Here is a 20,868-nt window from a genome sequence, read left to right as displayed (position 1 = left end):
GAAGGGTTTTGCAAAGATGCTTTTGTTTAGATGGTGTAGAAGTGTGAAAGGCTGGATATGTTTATAACCATAGGAGCAGGTTCATGTTCACTGGAAGTGTGACTACTTTAGGTATATCTATTGGTTAAAAATGTGGGTAGATAGGGTGTTTGACAAAGCATCTCACTTTTAAGTGAAAAGGTTGAAGTCCAGAATGTAAGCCAAATTTTATTATAATTCTTCACTTAGGTGGTCTGACAGGTATAGAGGTTTAAGGCTCTAAATTTTTAACAAGCAGCTTCCTGTACAAATTTGATTCTATTTCCTTCCATGAATCTCTGAGAAAGTCACTAACCCAGATGGTACTCGCTGATCACACTGGTACATTGTAAGTTTACCTTGTAAAATTAAAAATAAGGCTATTGGAATCAAATAGTTTGTATTAACAAGCATTTTTCTGAAGAATACACTGTCTAAATGTAGTTACAGATATTAGTCACTTCATGTCTCACTGTTTTTTCCACAGTCAGATTTTACAAACGTGTAAAAATTGAAAGGGGCATCCCTGAAAATCAGAGGCAGTTTAGGACTATGTGCTCCTTATTTTGAGATGTGAAAAGATGAGCTAAGCATCACTGTACTGGTTGAATTTTATTACATCTTCCGAGATAAAGGCCAAGGTTTTGCGACTAAAATCTTTTGTATGCTTAAGGGGTGTAAGTGTTGTGTTGTATGGTATGTGGGGAGGTATGGAAGCATGGCAGTTACGTTTTTTAACTCTCTAGATTTTGGAAGCTTGAAGTTTAATAAAGGTGTGGCTGTAAAGAAGATTGGGTAGGAGTGAACTTGCTACCAAGCACATTCTTTTATAATCTGGTTAAAAAATATACTTATGAGTCTGATTTTTTTTGTGGTCGTGATTACATTTGAGCAGCATATAGAGAATGTAAGTTTTGGCTGTGTAAAGTAGTTTTTGTGCATTTAAAATTGATGACTGAAGGAAGAGCAAATGCAGTGCTTGTAGAAAAGTCATTCATTGTCCATGTTGCATTTAATGTGCAGCTGTGGTGTAAATTTCTTTAAACAACTTCATAGTCAGCGCACACACTCTTCCATTCACCTTCCTTGTAGCAAAACAAATGTCTGGTGTCTTCTGTTGGGGGATGGGGGTGTTTAAAGGATATTGTCCTCAGTTTTGCCCATTTAATGGAAGTACATTTACATCCAGAAGACTTGGAAGCTAAAGCATATGAGAAAAACTCTCTGAAAAATGCAGATAGTGTGAAATTAGTGTACAGAATGCGGTGCGCTTCAGAGTAACTCGTTAAGTATTTCATACTTCCTACTCTAACCTCCCTGTACAGGGTTAAGGTTACAAACTTTTGCAAGCATGCTGCAAGAAATAGGAGCTTTGGTTCATCTGGAGGAGAGCATTTAATTTGTGCCGAGTGTCCATATTGGGAACACAGCAGGGCATGGCATGTGTAGATTTCTGGTGCAGAAGAATGCTTCTGTTTCTTGAGCATTTTACATACGGGTTGGTACTGTCTTGACTAATGAAAATCCACTTAATTTTAAACAAAGTCTTTAATTATGGTAGTTTTTAGTCCTTGTGCACATATTTACAGTTCTGCAACTTCAGCTGTTTACACTGTATAGTGTTATTACACACATGTTCACTTTTTGTTCAGTGCTAGTGTTTGAGAAGTCTGCCAACTACTGTTGTAAAATGAAGTGGATTTTCATTAGTCAAGTTGGGAGGGTGGCCATGTGAAGTTATTTGCACACCTAATGTGGATGTGCTGTAATACTCGATTGATGTGGTTTGTTTTACCCCATGCTGAAGTGCCAGCATTTCTTATCGATGTCTAGGTTTCTGTTTTTTAGCCGCTTTAGAAGCGTATTTTCAAGATGTAGAATGCATGAAACAGCCCTCCCTACCCCAGAGTGTAAAGACACATTTAAGGATCAATCTGATAAGTTTTCATTTTATCTTTGACATATGGATTTGGGTCCGATATCTGAACTGACTGCCGTTACTACTGCTCGTGCAGGCCAAAAACTCAAGCTTCACCTCTACCCACAGTCTTTCTCTCCCAGTTGCCTCGGATCTCGTTTGCCGCTTTTCTAGACGGCCATGTTCCCCACGAGTCTTGAGCAAAGTAAAATTTTCTGTGTTTTTTTTTCAGATTTCTCTCTTTGCTGATATTGTCTTATAAAACATGCATCTTTCTCTGAATATTCTAGTATAACTGTTTTTAGAAGTGTTTGTATCTCTCACTTTTCCGTACACTTTAGTGTACACTAATCATGATTGATGGCCCCCTTTCTGTACACTTGTGTACCTTGTACTATCATTTTAGTCCCTTTCACACTTGCCTTTCTTTCCTTCGTTTAAAAAAAAAAAAAAAACTTTCCTATCTAATATTGTGTGTGTTCTGTCCTCTCCTTTTTGATACAAGTGTAGTGTGCTTTTTACCAGCCTTTTTTGTTATGGCTGAAAAACCTAAGGGTCCCTCTGGCTTCAAGAAATGCCAGAAATGCGACCATTAAGATTCCTTTCACTTTGATTTTCACCTGTTGTGCATATATTGTTTGGGTTCTGTTAATTTACAAGAAGATTGCAGTGTTTGTCATGGCTTTAGTCATAGGGCCCTTGTTGAAAGGAAAAATTAAACTAATCCTAAAAGGTCTGATTTTTTTCCGCCATTGGAGAAGCCATATCTGCTCATGACAAAAGCAAAACTGATGTTTCTTCGCCCTCTTCCTCATCCTTCTTGGCGAAGGCTAAAAAGGGAAGTTTGTTGGTGCCATCATCCCCTTCACCACCAACATACAAAAAACCTAGATCCTCTGTTCTTAAAATTCCTTTGGATCCGATGGATACCACGTCTAAGGCATAGGTACTGGAAAAATCATCAGCTCACACTGCTGATTGATTCTAAAGCCTTTATGCAGAAGTCTTCGGTACGCCAACAAATTCAGTCTGCTAGAAGTATTGCTTCTTCAATACAAACTACATCGGCACAGAGTATTGATAAGGTATGGAAAGAAGTTTTGCTTAGGACAATTTACTCCATCAGTCGATCCTCTTGTGGGTGAATTACCTAAAGTTTTTGTGCAAAGGCCCAAGTCGCACACTAATGTCCGTCCGTTTCACCAGAAGAAGTATAAGTGGAGAGATTGGTGAATAAAATTCTGTGGGTGAGAGGATTTACAGGAGACTCCAGCTTTGACCCTTATGGTTTTAGGGAGCCAGGCCTCCTCTTACCCCACTACTTCTCTGATCTGATCTCAGAGGTATACAAGTTTTCAGCTCTGAGTCATCTGGTGCCAGCGGTATCTGTTCTGGAGATCTTTCTTCTTTCAGGACCTGTTATTGCTCTGTTCTTCAGTTCTATCGGATCCAGAGATGTATGGCACATAAAAATTGGAGTTGGGGTTAATTCCAATTTTTTATGAGCCATCCCTGCACCTTGGAGCCATTGCATGGTTCAATCTAGCTCCGGCTTCTGTCTCAGGGGCTGTCTCGGAGCTGGGAGTGACCACTGTTCCCAGGCAGTCGCACTCGGTTCTGGGCTCCCTTCCCTCTTTGGGGGGTGGGGGCATCCTTTTGAGGCAATGGAGAAGGCCTCATCTGTTGCAATCACTGTCGGTCCTTTCTTCTTTGGAGCATATATCTTCCTCACGGTCTGTTATTTGACCCGTCACTCCACTGGGGTAGCGGATGCAGAATACTGTACAGATTCTGTCATCTTCTAATACCTCACCAGACTGTCCCCTGAGGAGGTTCCTCCGAAGTGCAAGAGGAAACACTTAGATTCCCCACAGGAATCTGTCATGGAAGATGCTTATTTTGATGAAGGGGAAGGGTCCCCAAGTACACCTCTGATGTCTGCTTTGGAGACCTCTTAGAAAGTTTGAAATGGAAGTCCCAAAATCTTCCTCTGAGGAATTTGGTGTACCTGCAGGCTTTTGGTACTGTCTTGTCTACCTCTTGGGTGACTCTGCCCACTGACTGCCTCATTCAGTTAATCTCTCAGTGGGTGTGGAAGGCACCAGACACCATTGAACCCATCCCCAAGAGACCAGGCCAATCTTATCTGCCCCCCGAGGGTAAACAATTCTGGGCCAGGGGATTAGCTGTAGATGCCATGGCCATAGCAGTGCCACAAGTCTTGGGCAATGGATAGATTTGGGAAGCTGCTTTTTTTTTTTTTTTTTTTTTCTCCTTTGACCTAAGCTTTCTTTGAATTTCTTGGCACATTTTACCTGGCTTCAAAGAGATCTGATCAAGGCACTGTTGGGATACCTTGGCAGGAGCTGTTAGTGAAGAGGCCAAAAGCAAGTTGCTTTCAAGTTTGCTACCCTGTAGTCTCCTCCACAAGGCTCATTGTGCATGCAGCTGAAGGGACCACCAGAGAGGCGGGTTCAGGCATAGCCATAAGGAGGCAAATGTGGATGCATCTGATTTTGCGGAGCTATTTGTCATCTTTTGTCAGTGCACCCTTTGACGGATCCTCTCTTTGGCCCAAACGTTTTAGACACATTGTCCAGATGTGAGAAGGATGGTAAGACCCTTTATGCTCTGGGCGTACATTTTTCCACTCCCTAAAGATCTTTCTAGGAGTCATAGGAGTGGTGGAAGGATGTGGTTCAAAGGTCCCATGGGCCTTTCCAGGACCCGTGGAGTCAGTTTTGCCAGGGACAGTGGGGGGGAACTAGATGCCATCCACGTAGCAGAGGTGGTCCACAGAACCATGGCTTCCTGGGTAAGCCCTTTCAGCGTTCCTGAAAGTAGGCCCGATTGTCTTCCTCTGGATTATTGGATGCAGAGGATTATTTCCAGCGGTGGTAGCATACCCCTTTCCTTTTATCCCCCCCCCCCCCCAATATGCAAAAAAAATAAAAATCCCCAATGTTCCACCCAATCAGAGGGAACCAGGAATCCTAGAAATTCAAAAACTGCTAGAGAAGTCAACCAGGAAGTCCCACCAGACCACAGGATCCGGAATTTGCTCGAGGCGGTGTTTTTTTTTTTTTTTTTTTTGGCACCAAAAAAAAGACTGGGCTTGAGACCAATTCTGGATCTCGGTATATTGAACAAATTAGTTCGACAAACAAATTTACGGATGGTCATGGTACATCCAAGGGTGACTGGATGTGCTTTTTGATATTCAGGATGCATATAACCACATAAAAATGGACAAATGCTTCAGAAAGCTCTTCACTTCCAGCTGGGAAACCAATCATTACCAATTCATGGAGCTGCCCTTTGGTCTCATCACAGCCCCCAGGGTGTTCAAATGTATGGCAGTAGTACCAGCTCACTTGAGACTGCAAGGATTCCAGGTGTTTCTGTACTTGGATGACTGGCTCATTGATGCTCCGACCAGGCATTGATTGATAGAAGCAAAGGATTATGTTCTTCAGACCTGGGCATACTTGGGAGTAACTATAAATCATGAAAAATCTCAACTGACTCCAACTCAAAGTTTAGAATTTGTAGGGGCAGTACTAAATACAACCATAGCATCTTTTGCTGCCATGAGACTTAAAAAAAAAAAAAATTGCTAATCTAATTTTTACAGGCTCGAAGTTCCATGGCAGCAGCAGTAACTAGTTCCCCTAGCAAGATATCGCATGAGAATTCTACAGTGGCTGTTGGCATCTCTATGGTCTGTGCTATGCCAACCCATTGCCAGACCAGATTTTGATCACCAATCATTGCAGAAAAGGTCTAGCTTGGATGCATTGCAAAGAAATTCCCCTGGGCCACTCCTTCGTCCTTGCAGAACCCAAGACCATGGTGACTATGGATGCCTTCCAGATGAGGTGGGGGAGGCATTTTCTAGTTGACTGTCCAAGGCACTTGGTCCCCCCTTAAAGGCAAACTTACATGTCAGTGATTTTGAACTAAGATCGGTGCTTTTAGCATTGCAAGCCTTTCAAACTGCTCTTTTGTGTGAGCAGTTGCGATTCAGACACAATGTCATTAGTTTGGTACATTAGCAAACTGGGAGGAACCAAATTGTACCTCATTTGTTGAGAAGCACTCGTGTGGCAGTGGGTGATCTCTTCCAACCACTTTCTGGTAGCAACGCACATTCTGGGAAGTTCCACTGTGATAGCAGACTAATTGAGAAGATGTATTCTCATGCCTCACAAGTGGTCTCTCAATCCAAACGTGACAAAGGATTTTCTGTCAGTGGGGCCAGCTTTGCTGCAACCTGTTTGCCTCTCCCCTAAACAAGTGCAGCAACTACTTTGCCCTGATCACTAAGAGATACTGTTCATAGCCTAGTATCAACCTATGAAGCTATCTGCCCTAGGGCATTTACAAGCCTAGCCAGAGTGTGTCTTTCGCCACCCTTTTTAGATTAGGTGACTGCCTCTGTATAGTAGGTCACAGAAGATAGCCTATTTAAAGTTAGTTTACCGTGCCTCTGTCTAGCAGTGACACAGAAGAGATCCCAGGGGTAAATTTATGATCTCCCATCCAAACGTCAAGATTCTTCTTGAAGAGGGTCATTGAGGGGCTCTGTCTGACATGGATTGGGATTTTGTTTCAGAGTGATGGGAGCCTCTGGGGTATGAATCTGTCCCTCCAGCATGTTCTATTTATTTATTTCTGTGCTGAGGTTAAAGTCACTGGAGCATGTAGTTCTGATAGATTTGGATTTCTTGAGGTGGAGCATGTCCATTAATTCTGGGTTGGACATTGCTTTATACATCAGGCACAGATCGCCTCTGAGTAGGCAGTAAGCAACTGAGTAGAGCTGGAGTTTCTTTAGCCTAACTGTGTAGGGCATCTGAGTCCCTTGATCCTCTTGGTGAGGTACTTTTGAGGTCTTTCTAGTTGTAGCAGGTGTCTGGTAAGGTGCATCCCAAATGGGGCATTGCATTAAATTATGGGCCTGAGTGTTGAGTAGAGGGGCACAATGACCTCTCTTGATCTAGATGTGAACCCCTTCGTGATAAGGTGGGCTATATAGAATGTCTTTCTAACCACTTTGGCAATGTGATTGTCAAAGGAGAGATTGCAGTCTACTTGGGTCCCCAAATCCTTAATTACTACTTCCGTACTTAATGGATTACCACCTATGTGGTAATTTGTGGGCACTTTGTTTTTCCCAAAGGGGATGACTATGCATTTTTTGGCATTTAGCTTTAGGCCATGGCTCTGGCACCAGTTATCAGTCTCTGTGAGACCTTTTTGGAGGATGCTTGTGTCAGCCGGCGAGTCTATTTATGGTCCCCAGTTTGCAGTCATCTGCAAACTTTGTCAGCCATAGTCCTCCTGTGTTAGCCTGTACCTCAGATATATACCGAACAAGAGCGGTCCCAGGACTGAGCCTTGTGGGACGTCACTTGTAACTGGTTTAGATTCTGACATGGCACCTGCAATTCTGACCATGTGGGTTCTATCCCTAAGCCAGTTTGCAACCCATCTTGTGACATAAGCATTGATATTTAAGCTGGTGAGCTTATTTATGATGCCCGAGTGGGGTATTGTGTCGAAGGCTTCTGCAAGGTCAAGGTAGGCTGTGTGGACTACCTTCCCATCATCTATGGCCTTGGTGACAGTTTCAAAGAAATTGACCAGGTTCAAGAGGCAAGATCTGCCCTTAAAGCCGAATTGGGTAGGATCCAGTGTTTGGAGGTTTCCAATGTCTTGAGTTCCATGATGATACGCTCCATAGCTTTGCAGACCAGGCTAGTTAGGCTTATAGGGCGATAGTTTCCGGGGTCCATTGTGGCACCACCTGTATGGAGTGGGACCACTGTTGCTGTACGCCATTCTTTGGGTACATATCCTGTTGTAAGGCTGAGACTGAACAGTGATTTTAAGTGAGGGTTCAGTTCTTCTTGGAGCTCGTGTAAAATGCAGCCCGGGACACCGTCCGGTCCCATTGATGCTGTGTTTTTTGCTTTGGAGAGGGCAGCTCTCACCTGTGCATCTGCGATGTCAGGGAGGCTACACTCTGTTGGGATAGTCATTTGCTCATTTGGGGGGGGAGAAGTTTGCACTGAACCTGTCTGCCAGGGTATTGGCAATGTCTGTGGGTTCATTGTATTTTTTGTCATTTTGCACTAACTCAGAGTATATCTGGGAGTTTCCACCCAGGTTTCTGACATAACTAAACTAAAGAAAGCCTTGTGATTATCTTTAGCGTCTTGTGCAATTTTTCTTTCGAAGCTAGCCTTAGATGATTTTATGAGGGATTGTAGTTTCTTGCTAGTACTGATCAGAGTTGCCTTCCCTTTCAGGGATTTTGCGCTCTCATGTAGTAGCTTCCTCCTTCTGTTGTACAGCTTATTTATGGCTGGGGTCCACCAGGCAGGTTTCCTGCCTTTGGTGGAGTGTGTCTTGGTTTTATTTGGGATAGCACGATCCATGCATTCCTGTAGGTATCCATAGAATGCGTTTGTAAAGGATTCTGCGATTTGGGCCGTATTTTCCACTGGCCCTGGGGCTTTGAAGGATTCCACCTCTGTTTTGAGAAGTGGGAAGTTTGCTTTTGAGAAGTTTTTGACCGTGGTTTCTTTTGTTTGGGGTGGGGACGGGATATGGATGTCAATAGTGATTAATTTATGGTTGGATCTTACCAATGAGGGGTATACCTCTGGTATGGAACATAGTCCCCATGTTGGTGATGATCAGGTCCAATATGTTTTCCCCTCTTGTGGGAGTGGTGACCAGTTCCATAGCGTTTGGGTTCCTGAATTCTAGGAGCTGTTGGGCTAGGGTGTTGGGGCTTGAGTAATGCTCCCAGTCTGGGTAGTTAGTCACCCAATGTAATGGTGTTTGGAGAGACCTTCATATTCTCCAATGTCTTCAGGAAAGCCAAGTGGGGTTCCTGAGTTTGGGAGGGTGGTCTGTAGCAGGCTACAAACTGGAAGGCAGTTTTGCCCACTGTTAGTTGCACATGGATGGTCTCAGATGCTTCGTGCAGTGCCACTAGCCTGGAGGTATGGGTATCTTTGAATATGGATACTCCCCCTCCTCTTGTGGTTCGGTCTGAGTTTTGGGGCTGAAAAGCATGGTATGAGGTATAGCCTGGTAGTGCTGGGGTGCGCTCGGGAGCCTTGAAACAGGTTTCTGTTACTGCACAGATATCGATAGTCTCCATACTGAGGAGAGCCTCGAGTGCGTGCATCTTTAGGTTTAGACTTCTGGCATTGAGCAGCATTACCCTTGGTTTATTCTCCACACTGGGCCCCCTGGACTCCTATATGTGCCCCCCCCCCCCGATACCTCCAATTCCAAAATTCCTACAGAAAGCAGTCGGATTACTTTGCTCCTTATTGACCTCGACAGATATGATTCCCTTTTCTTTGGCCTTATCTGATTTAATGACTTTGGACTCTAGACCCAGAACTTCTGTCCCATCCAGAGGGATTAGTTCATCTAGACATTCTGGACCTCAAGCTGACAACATGATTCCTCCAATTCCATTAATTGCTAGGCAAGTTGACCTTTCTTCACCTGTACGTCCGATTCTTCTGGCTTTCTCATAAGCCTTCCACCTATAAACTCTGTACTAGTAAATGAGATTTACCATTTGGGCACATGAAAGGATACTGACTTTTTTTTTTTTTTCTGCATGTGTTGATATTTTAGATTAACCTTGTTTCTCCATGCAGGGGCTTCCCCATTTACCGTTAGAATTTAACTAGCAGCAATTTCAAATTTCCATGATGAGTTTGGAAAAATGGTTCTTTGCGTCTCAAACTTTTCTTTTTTTAAAAGGGATACTTTTGTTGAAACCTTTTAAGGATCCTCCTCCACCTTGGGATCTAAATCTAGTGTTACAAACAATTGTACATTCCCCTTTTGCGCCATCTGCACTCTGATCTATAGTTTGTATTCCCCTTTTGAACCATCTTCAGACTGTGATCTAAAGTTTGTCATGAAAAACTTAACCTCTACCAGAATTTCATGCCTTATGGTAGACCACCTTATCTGATTTTTCACAAGACAGAGTTTCCTTATGGACAAATCCCACTTGTTTTCTACCCAAGGTAGTATCAGAGTTTTTAATATTAGACCATTTGTCAATAGTCTTTCCCAGCTTTATGAACAAAGGTGACTGCTGTTTGCATTCGTTAGATGTTCAAACATTTTAATCGTCCCAGAACGAAAGACATAATCTGACTAACTTTGTCTCCTTTTCAAATGCCAGGTCTGGTAAACCAGTCAGCAAGGTGACCTTAGCCGTATGGCTCAAGGATTGTATATCCATCTGTAACAAAAATTTGCCCAGGCCTGTTAAGGCACATTCTACAAGGTCTGTAGCCACTTCAGCAGTTTACCAGTCAGGGGCTTCAGCGGATGATGTGTGCAGCAGCAACTTGGGCTTCTCCTCATACTTATTACTCATGACTAATTGGATTTGGTCTCGAGGAAGGTCATCCTTTGGTTCAGTGGTGCTGTCCTTCCCTGAATCCTCCCAAGGTGGCTTGGGGACTCTGCCACATTTGTCAATAAAAATTGACATCAGCTGAAGTTATGTACTTGCCATAATATTCCATCTGTGGTGTTCCTTTTCATATATCCTTTACTCCGATCCCTCCATCCCCTGATCTTTGAAGACCCTCTGGTGGAACAGAGAATGTACATACAATTTATTGTAATCAGTAAGGCATAGCAGATGGTTTCCATTAAGGATTCCTTACTGCTGACTTTTACATCTAATCTGTAAATGTGATCTGAGGTAACTGGGCTAGGATTGTGGGTAGAGGTGAAGCTTGAAAGTTTTTTTTGGCCTGCACGAGCTGCAGTAACAGCAGTCTGTTCCAATATCAGAACCAAACCCCGTATGTCAAGGATAAATGAAAATGGACAACACAGGTGGAACGTTATGGTAAGTATGTACCTTTTTGTCAACCCCCAACTGTCAAGGCACGTTTAAAGATCATTGTGCCTATTTTGGGCACTTCTGTTTTACCAGCTAAGTAGACAGTAATAGGTTACCTGCTTATGCTTTTATTTTTAGTTCGCAAAGAGATATCCGGAAGCTTTGCAGATTTGATTTCCAGGGAGTTAGAATCCTGGCAAGATACTGTAGTATAGTAGCAATAATCACTCTGGGTTCTCACAGCTCCATTCCCTTAACTTTTGTGTAAGCAGTGTTATTATACTGAACTAATATTTGCATTTAAAACTGCACTGTTCCATCTGCGGCCCCCCCCCCCCCAAAAAAAACACAGCAGCATTAAGCTGGAACTTAACCCCCCCCCCCCCAAAAAAAAAGATTGCAACTGGTTAGGAACAAAGGCCTATATTAAGAGGAGAAACACTGCTTCAGTACAAATGCTAGAGTAGATGTTCGTGTTTCACTGTTGCAGTCGTTACATCTGCTGGCAGGTTTCCCTCAGTCGGCCTGAATATCAAAGTCTTGGGCCCTGCGTCGGTTGCTGTCTCCTCTTCCATGACGTCAGGTCGTCTGGGTATAAAACATGCAGCCGACCCCATTTTCTTGCCGTGCGGTGCCCAAACAGAAGCAGTTCGCAAGTGCCGGTCAGCCAACTCCTGAAATTTTCGCATTCGAGTTTCAGAACCTAAGTCTTCAATTAAAGCTAAGTACCCCGTTGGGGAAACATTCTTGCTCCGTACCGATGTCAGTACAAGTTAATAATTGCATTAATTGTGGGAAGCAAATACCTCAAGGATTTTCATTTGTTCTGTATTCTTGCCTAGGCCCAGATCATAACGTGCCTTGCTGTAGGTTTTGTGCTAGATTTAACCAATGCACTATTAAGTGTCTGTATATTTTTGCTTCAAAATATTTTGGATACAGATTTAATTACCCTGAAATGTCCTCTGATAGCAATCAGACTACCGGAGTTCACAAAAAACGCAAAGAAAACGACCGAGGTTTTAGCTTCTAAGCCAGTCACCGGTACTCAGTGTGGTGCTTTCGCAGCCCCTGATACCGCTACTTTTGAGTCACAGGCCTCTGCCGAGACCTGTACGGAGTCCAGTATGCCGCGGTATTCTGAGTATTGAACGCGTGGATGTCGCCCTCTGGGTCCTGAGACACTGAGCAGGCACCGGCTTCTGAGGATGTTTTCAGGCCTCAACATTTCTATATAAAACTGAAGCCAGCTTCAAAAACAAGTCTAAAAAAACTATGCATGAGCCACGTACTCAAGCCTCTATGCCTAAAAAACAGATTATCAAAATGGCTGAGGACTTAATTACATTGATCAGGGGTTCCCACCCCCCATAAGAGGCCTAAGCAAGACACTGATTATGAATCTTCAGATCAGGGGTTCCCACCCCCCATAAGAGGCCTAGGCAAGACACGGATTATGAATCTTCAGATCAGGTTTCTATTTTTCTAATCAGGATTTTTCTGTACCACCCTATGAGGATTCAGATGCAGAGGATTCTATCACATCTGCATCTCCTCCTGGGGATTATTCTTTTGGCAAAACCTTGCATACTTTAAGGGAACATTTTCATTGGAAGATCAGAATTTCTCTGAATCAAAAAGGAGGCTTGGGGATTTTATCATTCTTCCTCAGCATAGGCCTTTGGCTATACCTCCTGTATTAGACTGTGTTTTCGGAATTGAGCATGGCTCCTGATTCCCTACTTCTGCCTCCTAGTAAGCCAGACCGATGTTACAGGGTTCCTGACTCCCACAAATTTTTATTCAAAAATCCTGCTGCTGATCCTGAAACTATCTCACAGGGCCCCAAAGGTGTAAAGGCCTCTACAGCCAAAAATCCTACCCCCTCTGAGAGATTGCAGGGTGTTGGATAGATGGGGAAAGAAGGTTTATACGTCTGCAACCTTGGCAATTGGGGCCTAACTGCCAGTTTCATATGTTTAAATATCAACAGAATGTTATGGGCTTATTGAAACAGAAAATTAATGTTGATTGCTGATTGTGTGGGGAATAAAGAATTACAGGAATTATTGCATGCAGCAGTAGTAGACTAACTGCGGTGGTGGTGATGCGGTAGCATTGTCGCCTCACAGTAAGAAGTTGTCCTGTTCGACTCTCAGCTAGATCGTATTCTGTGTGGAGACGTGCATGAATGAGTGTACCTTCGTTGAAGGTTGTGCATCAGGGCCGGCAACTCGGCACATAAAAATCTACTGCCAATCATTAGCGGACTGGAGTTCTGCTGTTGCGACCCCTAACCGGGAAAAGCCGAAAACACACGTGCATGCAGCAGAACAGGTTTGAAAGCATACTTTGCAATGTAGTTTTGATTCCTTGGAGGCCTCTTGCAGGGTCGCAGTTACTGGATCTGTGATTTAGAAGACACGCCTGGCTCAAGGAGCAAAATCTGCCTGATCATGTTAAAGCTAAACTGTTGGATGCACCTTTACAGCATGATACTCTGTTTGGTAATAAGGCAGAAGAGGTTTTAAAAGAAAATGGAAGACCAAGCTAAATCTATGCAAACTGTAAAGATTTCTTACAAGTGCAGCCACCCAGATTAAGTAGGCACTGGCCCATTAAAAATTGGTCCTTTCCTGTGTCCAACAGAGCCTCACAAGGCTCAAGATACCAATCACAGGGTTCTTAAAGGTCAAAGCATTGGGGTGCCTCTACCTCCAAATCTGGAGGAAACTAAGCACAACCCTACAGTAAGCAGTCTCAATGACTTCCCTCTACCATCACCAAGCACTTGTCATTTGGCAGCCCCCTTGGGGGGGAATTAGCACTTCATGCTCAAAATTGGCAGTTAATTACCCAGGACAAGTGGGTATTAAACATTAGTATCCCAGGTGTACAGATTTCATTTCCATACTTTGCCAATTCCAAACGGTTGGCCAGATCTGCTACAAAATCAGTGGGCTACTCAACCAGTACTATAACAGGAAAAAGACTGATTTTATTCGACTGTTCCTGGTACTCAGAAAATGCCTGGCATCCAATACTGGACTTACTATTTTGAACACTTTCTTGGACATTCCAAAATTCAAAATGGCCTTTTTCATTGGAGGCCTGGGGGGGGGGGGTTCCATTTACAGACATATAAATTGAAATAAAAATCAAGCAAATCAACAATCAAATATGAATTAATATAGAATTTGAAGTAATTGCACAAGCAGGATTATCAGAAGTTAGTAAAATGTATTATACTACTATTATATTAATAAAGCTCAAGTTGATGTACTGTTAGCAATATCAATATAGTACAGAATAATAATTTGGTATTGAACAACCTGAGTTGATGGATTAAAAACTTTGGGTGGATTAGAAATGCTTATGCTGTGAAGGCATAGGAGCTAGAGAGAAGTAAAGGAGGAAGTCTTGTATTAGTAGAGCTATGGGTGAGAAAGGTTAGAGGAAGTAGGGGTAGTTGGGAGGAGGTTAGGAGGGGTGAGAGCTGGAGCATTCCCAAGTAGAAGAGATGGGAGTGGAGTAAGGTCTTAAAAAGGAGAGGCTGTTCGTGTTTCACTGTTGCAGTCATCACTTTTGGGGTGATCTGCTTGCAGTAGCTCTCTGTCGGCCTGATTTAACAGTCTTTGGTCTTGCGTCAGTTGCTGTCCCTTCTTCCATGATGTCGCCATTACATTAATCATTCTTGCAGTGCGGTGCCCGAAGCCGTTAGCAATTGCTGGTCAGCCAACTCCTGTTTTCAGAACCGAAGTCTTCAGCTAAAGTTAAGTACCCTGTTTTTTTTGGTTTTTTTTTTTTTTTTTTTTGTTGTTTTTTTTTCTTTCTCCTTACAGATTGTCAGTAATAATTGCATTACTTGTGGAAAGCAAATAACCTCATAAAGATTTTCATTCGTACTGTATTTCGTATTGTATCCCTTGCCTAGGCCCTGACCACAACGTACCGTGCTGTCTGTTTTGTGCTTTAATCCGTGCACTCAGTCGTCTGTATGTTTTCGCCTCAAAATATTTCTGTTCTCTGTTTATTCAGAAATGTCGTCTGTTAGCCATCCGACTACTGGGATTCCGAAAAAACGCAAGAATAAAGACAGGCTGCAGAAATCCAAAACTGCCGACGACTCTCTTCCTAAGCCAGTCGCCAGTTCGCTGGTACTCAATGTGGCGCTTTCGCAGCTCCTGATACCTGCTACTTCTGATTCGCAGGCCTTTACCGAGACCCATTCGGATTCCGGTATGCTGCGAGGTGCTTCAACTATGGAACCTGCGGATGTCTCTACCTTGGATGGGTCCGGAGCCGAGCCACTGTGCAGGCACCGGTTTCTGAGGGTGTATTCAGGCTTGCGGACTTGCGTATTAAACCGATGCCTCCTCCTTTTAGGCCTAAATCTTGAACCATGCGCATGCTCGTGCCTCTATGCCTAAAAAACAAACAAGAATGGCTGAAGATCTTATAACTCTCTAATCGGAGGAAGCCAGCCTCCCCCTTCTAAGAGACCTAGGACTGAAGTTGTTGGAATCTTCTGACCAGGTTTCTGATTTTTTCCAGATTCTTCTGATCTGGATTTGCCCTTATCTAGTCCTCTGCATCAGAATACTCCTATCCCCTTTGCTTCCCCTCAAGAGGATTTTTCTTTTGGTGAAACCTTACTTTAAGGGAGCATTTCCACTGGGAAAGCCAGGATTTTTCTGATTCAAAAAAGAGGCTTAGGGATTTCTTACTCCTGCCTCAGCATAGGCCTTTAGCTATTTCTCCAGTACTAGACATTGTTGATGCTTTTTCGGAATCTAGTTTGCCCCCTGATTCCTTGCCCCCTGCTCCCAGAATACCTAACTGATATTACAGGGTTCCTGATTCACACAAGTTACTTTTTAAAAATCCTATTGTGGATCCAGAGTCTATTTCACAGGGACCCAAGGGCATTAAGGCTTCTACTGCTAAAAATCCTACCCCTTCTGGTAGACTCCAGGGCGCTGGATAGATGGGGTAAGAAGGTTTACACTTCTGCAACCGCCATTAGGGCTTTAAACTGCCAGTTTCATATGCATCAACATGTTATTGGATTGCTTAAACAGAAAATGATTCCTGACTGTGCGGAAATTAAAGAATTACAGGATTTAATGCATTCTGCTGAGCAGGTTGGAAAACATACTTTGCAATGTGGATTTGATTCTTTAGAGGCCTCTTGTAGGGCTGCTGTTACTGGTTCTGTGCTCAGAAGGCATGCTTGGCTTAAGGAGCAATCTTTACCTGATCATGTTAAAGCTAAATTGTTGGATGCTCCCTTAAATCAGGACCGCCTGTATGGCAACAAGGCTGAGGAGGTTCTTAAAAAGATGGAAGATAAAGCTAAATCTATGCAAACTGTTAAAGATTTCTTACAAGTTCATCCTCCTAGATTTAGTAGGCACTGGCCCTCTGAGAATTGTTCATTTCCAGCCTCTTCAAGGTCTTCTCAAGCCAAACCCAGACTTGGCAGAAACCCCAGGTTTCAGTCCCAGGGGACACAAGACTAAGCAGTGGGGAGTTTCCACACCCAAATCAAGGAGTAGTAAGACCCCCCCCCCCCAATGGAAAAAAGACTTGCTTCTAAAACTTCCAAGCACTTCCCAACTGAATGCTCCTTTAGGCAGAAAGATTGGTCTGCAGGCCAAAAAACTGGGAACTCCTTACCCAGGACAAATGGGTTTTAAATAGTGTCCCAAGGATACAGATTTCACTTCCACACCTTACCAACACCAAGCGGGTGGCCAGATCTACCCCCAAATCAGTGGGCAGAGGCCCAAAATCAAGTACTCTCTGTTAAGCATGGGGGCTCTTCAGTTTGGTACCAGAAGAGGAAAAGGGTCAAGAGTTCTATTGGAGACTTTCCTGGTACCCAGAAAAGGCAATACCATGGCGTCCTATCCTTGATCTTTCTACTCTAAATACCTTTCTGGTGATTCCTGAATTCAAGATGCTGACTTCACCAGCTGCTTCTATGCTAGGCAAAGATGCATGGTTGGCAACACTAGACTTAAAAGAAGCATACCTGCACTTCCTTATCAGTTCTCTGCACTGCCCTTTGGCTTATCTACTGGACCCAGTGTATTCACAAAGTGCCTAGCTCCCGTCATTGCTTTCTGCAGGCAAAGAAATATTCAAATATACCCATATTTAGACGCTTGTCTAATTCCGGCAGAAAGCCAGGACATACTTTTGAATCATCTGGCCTTTGTTCAAAGGGTACTGACTTGCCTGGGGTACACCATAAACGAAAATAAATCACAACTGGTACCCTGTCAATGGGAGCAAGCTTGAGTACATATTCCCAGATGGCTTTCCTCCCGCCAGAGAAACTGATTCATTTGACAACCTCCTTCAAACAAGTGGCCACAAAAACCCAGTTATCTGCAAGGCACATACTGCAAGCCTTGGGGTTCATGGCCTCCTGCATTCTTCTAATTCCATGTGCAAGGCTGCATATGCAGCCTTGCACATGGAATCTCAAAAGCCTATGGTGTCAACATTCACCGGGTCTAGAGGCAGTGATTCCCGTCATACCTTGCTTACGCCTAGAGTTCCTTTGGTGGGGTGGAGGCCTGCCACCAAAACAGGGGACTACCATCCACACTACCCCCTGCCTATGGTGTCAATATTCACCGGGTCTAGAGGCAGTGATTCCCGTCATACCTTGCTTACGCCTAGAGTTCCTTTGGTTGGGTGGAGGCCTGCCACCAAAACAGGGGACTACCATCCACACTACCCCCTGCCGCCCAAACATTAACAGACTTATCAGAATATGCATGGGCGGCCCACCTGGCAGGGAAGTGCATTCAGGGCAAATGGAAACAATCAAATGTTAGCTGTACAGAATGCTCTGACAGCCTTCAAGGACCACATTCTTCCAGGACAATTAATGATAGACTGACAACACCACTGTTATGTGGTACATAAAACAGGTAGGGGGGTACACATTCTTACCCTCTCTGCAGACTAGCCATGGCATTGTGAACACAGCCCTGAGTTATCGGGTACATTTACAAACTCAATTCCTGCCAGGAAAAATAAATACACTGGCAGACGAACTAAGCAGAAACCTTGTGGACCCGCACGAGTGAAAACTGGAACCAAGGATTTTCAACATGTTGACAAGTAAATGAGGGAGCCCAGATATAGACCTGTTTGCCCAAAACTCAGTCGGACAAATTCTGCACAAGGACTCCCCACAAACAAGCTTGGAAAGTGGATGCTTGGTCCTTAAGCTGGAAAAATCAGTTTATGCCTTTCCTCCACTGCCTCTGCTCTCCAAAGTACTACTAAAGATCAAACACTACAAACCAAGGATGATTTTGATTGCACCAGACTGGCCACACAACACTTGTACCCCCCTCTTGTGCAGTGTGTCACTGTAGATCCTCATGGTACCTGCCTCATGCTCCTACTCTATTGTCTCATGAGGAGAACCAAATTCTGCATCCTCTACTTCAAACACTGAATCTAGCAGCCTGGCTCATTGCACAATTTCTCCTTTACCATCCCTCGGTAAACCAGGGATGGATATCATTTTTGAGGCAAGGAGGCCTAGTACCAGAAAGTCTTAACGCTGAAAAATGGAAAAGATTCTGTGCCTGGAACTCTGAATGGATGAGCACAACTGTGCCCAATTTACCTCTGATCTTACAATACTTAACTGAGATGCTTCATAAGGGCCTGTCTTTCTCCTCCAAAATTCGAGCCTCAATCTCGGCTCATTATAACAGAACCACCCCTCTTCTCTCATCCACTGCTTAAGCAATTCCTCAGAGGGGCCAAAAATTTACGACCACCCGGGAGAGCTGCAACTCCAGCCTGGGACCATCACTTCAGCAAGAAGGGTATCTGAATTACAGGCCCTCATGGCAGTGGAGCCTTTCATCATCTTTCATGCAGACAGGGAGGGTGTCCCTCAGGACCAATCCCTCCTTCATGCCCAAGGAGTATCCTCTGTGGCCCTTTAATCAGTCCATACATTTGCCAACCTTCTTTGCTAATCCACAGAACAAAGGGGAATGGGTTCTGCAATCCTTAGACGTGCACAGACAACTTAGATTCTACTTGGACAGAAGTAAACCTCAAAGGAAATCTGATCAACTGCTGGTGGCATTTGCTGCAGGGGCAGAGGGGAAGGCTATTTCAAAGTGAACCATTTCCAAATGGATAGGCCATTCTTTTTTTGCTACAAACACCATGGAAAACCTATCCCACAGAGGATCAGACCCCACTCTACCAGGATTGCATCTACCTCTACAGCCTTTCTCAGAGGCGTCCCTACCAGGGACATCCTAGAAGCTGCTACTTGGAGTTCTGTACTTTCACCAAGCATTGCCATCTGCTAATTTTCTCTAAATCCAGAGCTGGTTTTGCCACTGCAGTCTTGCAGGGCCTTTTAGCTCGTCCTAATTCTGTTTAAACTCCTCCTCCCATCCTTAGCTTTGGTATTCTACCCAAAAGTGATGACTGCAGCAGTGAAACACAAAGAACATAGTACAGTTGTGTACACTTACCATAAATGTAGATGCTAGAGTGTATTCACTGCTGCAGTCCTGGTTATTCTCCCTCCAGCCCCCTTCTTTTTTCCTCTTTTGATATACCTCAACTTTCCTTTACTATCTTCAAAAGCTTTTTGATGCATTTGCTTTTTTGTTGGAGGTATTACCTTGTATATTTATAGATTTAATTGCTTCCCATTAATGGGGGCACCTGACATTTGGGGCAAGAAAAAATGATTGTAATGGCGTCTGCTGCATGTTTTTATACCCCTGACGTCATGGAAGAAGTAACAGCAACCGACGCAGGACCCATGACTTTGTTAATCAGGCCGACTGAGGGCTACTGCAAGCAGATGACCCAAAAGTGATGACTGCAACAGTGAATACACTTTTAACGTCTACATTTATGGTAAGTGTACAAAACTGTACTTTATCAGAAGACATGCGTGGCTGAAGGAACAACCTCTTCCTGATCGTGTCAAAGCTAAAATTATGGATGCACCTCTTGACACTGCTTGTTTGGACAGAAACCTGAAGAGGTACTTAAAGATGGAAGACAAAGCAAAATCAATGCAGACGGTTACACCCTCCTAGGTTCAGCAGAAATTTTCCCTCTAAAACAGTGGTCTTTTCCCGCACCAAACAGGCAGGCACAAGGCAAAACCTGTAGGGACAGACCCACCAGGACTTGCTCATGGCCAGCAAAGCACAAAACGGTGCCCTCCCCCAAAACACTAGAGCAGGGAGTTCAAAACCAATCCTGTATGGGGAAAATGACTACCTTTCCCATCTCTGCCTGCCTCCACCACACCAAAAGCTAGGAGGAAGTCTATCTCTATGCAGAGAAAATTGGGACTCTAGAACAAAAGATCAGTGGGGCTTAAAAATCATTGCTCAGGGGGTACAAATTAAATTTCCCAAGATCTGCCACCTCCAAGAGGGTACCCAGACCTACCTCCAAACCAGTGGGCAGAACACTAAAACAAGTGCAAAACCTAATATCCCTAGGAGCAGTAGAACCTGTACCTCCAGAACAAGCTGCAAAAGGATTCTATTCCAGACTCTTCCTTGTTCCCAGGAAAGAGGGGACTTGGCATCCCATCCAGGACCTATCCTTTCTTAATACCTTCCTGGCAATCCCAAAATTCAAAATGCTTACCTTACAACAGCTTCTACCAGTGCTGCCAAACAAGTTGGATGGTCACCTTAGACCTAAAAGATGCTTACTTGCACATCCCAATAAGGAAATCCTGCAGAAAATTTCTGCACTTCAGAGCAGGATCACTACACTTTAAATCCTCTGCTTTGCCCTTTGGCTTATCTACTGCTCCCAGGGTATTCACCCAATGTATAGCTCCTGCAATTGCCTTTTCCAGGCAAAACAATGTTCAGATTTATCCTTACCTGGATGACTTGTCTCATCCAGGCAGACTGCAAGGAGCTGCTCCTGCAGCACCTCTCATTTGTGAAAACCCTACTTGCCTCTCTGGGTTTCACTGTCAACAGAAGGA

The 20,868-nt window shown here is 43.9% G+C and overlaps 1 protein-coding gene across 3 annotated transcripts in view; it reads left to right on the top strand.

The window, feature by feature from the left end:
- BTF3L4 (basic transcription factor 3 like 4) overlaps positions 1-20,868 on the top strand; it is a 199,512-nt gene that overhangs the window by 100,065 nt on the left and 78,579 nt on the right. The gene's annotated exons all lie outside the window — the stretch shown is intronic.

Source organism: Protopterus annectens, chromosome 10.part0 (genome assembly GCF_019279795.1).
Source record: "Protopterus annectens isolate FY-2018-M chromosome 10.part0, PAN1.0, whole genome shotgun sequence".
NCBI classification, from domain to species: Eukaryota; Metazoa; Chordata; order Ceratodontiformes; family Protopteridae; genus Protopterus; species Protopterus annectens.
The sequence above is the reverse complement of the archived record's forward strand: the minus strand, read 5'-3'. Positions and strand labels throughout refer to the sequence as shown.